General features: G+C 40.5%; 1 long non-coding RNA gene across 1 annotated transcript; it reads right to left on the reverse strand.

Moving 5' to 3' along the window:
- Nucleotides 1-3,474: 3,474 nt before the first annotated feature.
- Nucleotides 3,475-4,163, reverse strand: LOC117153100. Its single transcript, XR_004463538.1, has 2 exons — nucleotides 4,123-4,163; nucleotides 3,475-3,934 (listed from the first exon to the last, which is right to left on the reverse strand). It is a non-coding gene; the product is annotated as an uncharacterized LOC117153100 (long non-coding RNA).
- Nucleotides 4,164-6,362: the final 2,199 nt, after the last annotated feature.

Here is a 6,362-nt window from a genome sequence, read left to right on the forward strand (position 1 = left end):
GTGACCTTCATCTCTCAGAGGTCATCGGGCTTTCACATAATATTCATTATTCAGTGTTGTGAATAGGAATTTAGATTCATTTGCATTTGTTTTTGTTGATTTTATTGAAATTTGCTCAGATTTGTACCTCTGCTCCTGTTTGGTTTGAGGACTATTTGTCCATAATTGACGTCTCCTGTCCTCACTGCAGAGTAAACAGCTGGATCAGTGTCTGCAAAATAAAGTAAATCCATGAGTTTTAGTACTAGCTTCCGGTACTGTTATTTTTAGCTAGTATTTGCACTGCTAGTAACAATGATATTGTTGTGATTACTTATAGATTCAATGGTTTTTTACAAATAGGAGCCCATTTCTTCAGAATCAGTTTTTTGTTTCCTCTTAACAACACGGCTGTGCACGACGAGCTGCTTATCTGAAACAGGAAACTGAACAACCACAAAGCTGCTTCATTTTATAGAAATAAGTTCACACATTTTACCACAAGGTACAAACGAGACAAACATTTGTCCAGTTACTAAAACCAAAGGTCGATCACAATAATAAGAAATATGCACGGCTGCATTTCACTGGAATCAACAGGAGGAAGTCACAGCTGTGGTTTAACAACAGGTCGGTTTAAAAAAATGCTGAATTTTTTTTTTTTTTTTTATTTCAGGCCAGTTCAAGACAGAAAAAACACAACCAAGAATCTCTGACTTCATCTGTTCATCAGATCTTATTATTACACAAAAGCCTAAATGTTGATTGATTCCTTGTATCAGTAAAACTGATTTAATATAAATGAAACTGGACTTGATGAGGTGTAGAAAGCATAACACTCCCAGATACACCCACGGTGCCCATCACTTCCTGTTTCCTGTTTGACAGCCACTTCAGCATGTACGTAACGTATTTTTAATCTAAGAACAAAATTTCTTAGATAAATATCATCTAATTTGATAATTCAACTATAATTTAAATTAAAACGTGATTAAAAAAAACATTCCATCATCTGTCAGGCACTGAACCATTTTTAATATAGAGTTAAAATGTCATTTTGTTCTGAAACAGATTCATTATCTTCTGCTTATTTATCTAACAGTGACTCTGATGTCTTTATTACCTTCTGACGAGGACAGATAATAAAATACTGCAGTATTCCTGAAGTAGTGAATGTTGTTTGTAATTCTACTACCTGGAGCCATTCAAAGGACTGACTTTGTTTTTAATAGACTGTCAAACAGTCAGAACAAATATTCTGTATTTGGCATCACTGAGACACAGTTACATTACTGTAACCATGTGTTAATAATATTAATACTATATATCATCATGGGACAGTGGAGTTTTTTCTACCACTCTTTGTTGAACATTTAGGATTTTAATATTTTCATTTACATTAACATTTTGATGTTGTATCAGCAAAACTAAAACTAAAACTAACTGTTCTTTGTGATTACTGCTCATTAACTAATATTAGCATTAAACTAAGGTGGTGACCATGGTATGAAGAATCGAGTGTTGGGACATTATAACATAAAACCATCAGCTGTACCTGTTTTCTTTGATTTAGTGTCTCTGATGACTATTTGTCCATAACTGATGTCTCCTGTCTTCACTGCTGAGTAGACTGAAGCTGGATCAGTGTCTGCTGAGATACAATGAATCAGAAATGTTAATGTCACATAAACAATGACAAGTTATTAAAAATCATTATTAGTTCAATCGTAGACATATTTTAGGAGGTGGTGCACAAATCTGTGTATTTATTAACTATTTAGTTATTTAATCATACATTTTCATCAGTGAGCTGCTGTTAAACCTGAGCAGGTTCACATTCAGCTGAACGGGTTTAATAGAAAACACACAGCTGTCAGCTTCAGTTAATGCGTTCACCACAGGGAACGGTCTCTCATTCAGCAGCCAAAATACTGACTTAAGCTAAAGTAGCTAGAATGAGACTTTATGAACTGAAGAAGAAACTTCACAAAGGAAAACCATGGAAAAAATCATTAACATAATTAATTATTTTAAGTGCACTGTATTTACAAGTTGTTGTTTAGTCTCAAAACATCATTGACCTGTAGGCAGGTAAAGATCTGGAATGGGTTAAGTCTCAAAATTAACAACCACAGGCTCAGGATGTGAAAATGGAGCTAACTAATGTCTGCAAACTAAGAATAAAAAAAGTTGTCAGAGGACTTCCAGCTTGAAACATCCACTGTCTGAAAACATATTTTAGAAATGACAGAACTGTGAAAGCCAAGACAAGATGTGGAAATCAAAGAACACTTTCCAGCTCCAGGAGTTTCCAGCTCCACTTTCTATTGACATGAACATTCATGAATGAAAGATTAATTTTACCCACAGAACATGATCGTGATTAACAGAATTGTATTTTTAAGAGAAAAGGTTGAAAATCAACACTTAATGTGTGAAAGGAGAAGTTCACTAACCTTGGTTTGTTGTGCAGCAGAGCAGCGAGGTCACAACTACAGAGAAATTACTCTCAGGTTATTTTAAGGTTCACAATAAGACAGTTCATCTATTATTATAATTGTCAGCCTTAGTGCAGAGTTTTAAGCTGTAAACACTCAGACAACCTCCATCAGAAACATCTGTCTTTCAGTGTGTAGCTGATCCAGGTCATGTCATGTCATAGAAGTACGTTACATGACAATAGTTTTTGACCTTGTCCCTTGTCAACAGGAATTTCTCCTGCTTCTCTGAATCTTTTTCTGATATTATGAACTGTAGATGATGAAATAATCAAAGTCTTTGTCATGTTATATTGAGAACATGTCATCTCTAACCAAACACACACTTCTGTCACAGAACGATGAACCTAGCTCAGTGTTTGTTCTTTGTTTTCTTATATTATTTTGCTTTTTGTAGTTTTCACCTGAAACACTTTACTGTTACTGACTTTATTTTAATATCATGTCCTTCAATCGTCCTTCAATAACACAAACACACTGATTCTCTACTTACACAGCAGACGGTGTAGAGACGTTCCCTCCATTCCCCTGCACAGTTATTGGTGATCAGCTTGTTGAGTCTTCTGTTGCTGACAGTAAATCCCGCCTTCTTCCTCTGTGTATGTGAGTGTGTGGTTGTCACCTCTTTGTCATGAAACACTGTCCTGCATCACGCTGCTCTGTCTTCTACCTCTGTTAACAGTGTCTCTCTTTCTCTGGTCTTAAAGATTCTTTCTATGACACCAGTGTTACAGATGTCTGACGGTGACTGAGCTGGAAGAACATGCAGCAGAGTCTGAACGTGTCCACAGGGACATGAACCAATGCCGGTTATCACTGAATAATGTTACAGGCACCATGTGATTAATTTACTTATTCTAGTGTTTATAGTGGAACCTCGTTTTGATGAGACGCTGTGACGACCCTCTCTGGAAACATCTTTCTCTCTGCAGGAGATTTAGCTGGAGGTTATTTTCAGAAACAAGGAACTGAACTGTGAAGTCTTCACAGAACAAACTTCATGTTACACTTTATTCACAGTAACATCAGCTAAAGCAGAACCTGCTGAAATAGTTCACTGAAACCAACGAGAGGAAGTTGATGCAGTCGTTTTATATGTTTAAAAACCGTGGTTTCTTTAGTGTCAGTCCACCATTCACCATCCTACTGCTAGAAATACTAGAAACTGAACGTGGATTAATCTACTGCTGAAAACTGTTTAAGAAAAGAAGGAAAAACAATAGAAGTCACTGCACAAACACAGACCTCGACTGTTTCTGTTCAATGAACGACTTAAAATCTGATTTTTATTTACTGACGACTCAAATATTTTAGCTTCATTGAAGAAGAAGAACACATTGATCACAATGAACCAGTTCAGAAGTGATGTTCTGTGGTGACATCATCATAGTCATCATCCAATCCCTGTTCAGCCTGGGTATGTGAGGTCATCACCATGGAAACAGACAGGTGATTTTCTACAGTCAGAAAAATTTAAAAAGAAAAAGTAGAAAATGTATCAAGAGACACTGAGATTGATTGATTGATTGATTGATTGATTGATTGATTGATTGATTGATTGATTGATTGATTGATTGATTGATTGATGGATTGATTGATTGATTGATTAGTGTTTGTGAGGTCAGTGACTGATTCAGAGTGTTACCTGTGGGTCTGTGTCGGTATAAAGACACCATGAGGAGAGTGGAGATGAAGTACGGACAGAACACCACCAGGTGGAGGACTAGTCTGAACACAAGCTGGAGGGAGGTGGAGGAAGAGGGTGGAGATGAAGTAGGGAGCAGTTCTGAAGCAGGGGGTGTGGTGGTGTAAGTGGCTGTAGTTGTAGGTTTCCCTGTAGAGAGAATCAACCTGTTCAGGTGAATGTGTGGATGTAATAAATGTTGAACTCCGAGTTTTCCTCCTGACCTGTGACAGAGATCCAGCTGGGTGGAGACTCTCCATGACTGCTGATGTGACACTTGTAGAGGCCTTCATCAGACTTGGTAACATGGTGGATGGTCATGTGACCTGTAGGCTCAGTCCTGATGAGGGAGCCATCTTTATAGAAATCAGCTGGGAGCTTGGAGGGAGGGCTCTTTGTTTGACAGTGCAGAGTGACATCATGTCCCTCCATCACAGGGAGGACAGGACTCTGCAGGATCACTGATCCACCTCAACACAGAGACAAACTACAGCATTTCATCCATTTCCACACAGACTCATCAACACTAACTCCACAGTCTGATCTTACCAGAGACAGTGATGTTGATGATGCTACTGGTTGATCCCTCTCTGGACTCACACCAGTAAACTCCACTGTCCCATGGGACAGTAAGACTGATATTACAGGAGGAACCAGCAGGTTCTCCCCAACCATCTCCACACTGATTCCTGGTTTCTGTGGTTGTGTTCCTCCTCAGTGTCCATCCAGCAGAGCTGTCGTCCACCTCACAGCTCAGAGACACAGATTCTCCTTTAAACAGCTGAGAGCTGCTGGGACTCACAGTCAGACGAGCTAGAGGGTATAAATGAAATGGTGGTAATTCATATTGTTATCAAATGTAAATGCTACATGAAGAGGATGTGGGAACTATGGATACTTCGGAATCCAACATCTAGACCAACACCAAAACAACTAGTATTACAGTGTGATAGTACCATCATCCTCCCCACAGTCAGAGATTGGGTCCCAAGCCCCAACAATAATAACAGAGCTTAATTCAAGAGCAGCTGACCTAAGAATTAAGATCATGGCTAAGATGGACACCTGGACCACCCGAGGCCATCTGAAAGTCTGCTAGAACATGTGAATGCAGCACTACAGACAATACCAACTGTGACCATCACTGAGACCAATCAGCTGATATACAGCATATCATCAAGGTACTTTGCTATAAGATCCATGCAAGCCATAAGGTGCAGTATCCTACATTGAAACGGAGGTTGGAGGTTAAGATCAAGGCAACACAATCGGGTGGATTTGAGAACAGACCACAGCAACATTCCTGAACAAGATCCAGGAATTATCACAATGGCAGACATCCAAGAGAGGGTCTCGGGTATTAAAAACTGGACAGCACCAGGTCCTGACATGATCCATACCTACTGGCAAAAGAAGCAAACCTTACACCATGAGCGCCTGGCGGCACAAAGGAATAACCTACTGGTGGATGGAACCCACCCTGAATGGCTAAGGGAAGTCCGGACAGTCCTGATCCTGAAGGACCCCCAGAAGGGAGCAGTCCCATCCAACTACCTCTGCACAACATGGAAGCTCCTGTCAGGCATCATAGCAGCCAAGATGAGCAGGCACATGGATCAATACATGAGCAGGCTGCAAGGAAAACAGCATCCATTCTGTACCTCCAAAAGGTCCTGAGAAGTCAGCTGATTGGGAAGAACAAAGTCCGGGTCAACACATACACCCTCCCGGTCATCAGGAACCCCGCTGGCATAAGAAGCTGGCCAAAAGAGGAGTCCTACCAGTGGCTGGACAAAGTTGGAATGAAAGACAGCACAGAGGCACTAATCCTAGCACCACAGGAGCAGGCTCTGAGTACAAGATCAATAGAAGCTGGGATCTACCATACCAGGCAGGACCCCAGGTGCAGGCTGTACAAAGATGCCCCTGAGACAATCCAGGACATAACAGCGGGATGCAAGATGCTAGCAGGCAGGGCATACATGGAACGCCATAAGTGGCCGACATTCAGTGGTGTACAGGAACCTCTGTGCCGAGTACAGGCTGGAAGTGCCAAAGTCAAAATGAGATACACCTTCAAAGGTGGTTGAGAATGACCGAGCTAAGATCCTGTGGGACTTCCAGATACAGACTGACAAACTGGTATTGGTATGGAGGAGAACAAGGCTGGGGGCTGTAACTCCCAAACTGGGAGAGTGACT

The sequence above is a fragment of the Anabas testudineus genome, chromosome 18 (genome assembly GCF_900324465.2).
Source record: "Anabas testudineus chromosome 18, fAnaTes1.2, whole genome shotgun sequence".
Classification (NCBI taxonomy): Eukaryota; Metazoa; Chordata; class Actinopteri; order Anabantiformes; family Anabantidae; genus Anabas; species Anabas testudineus.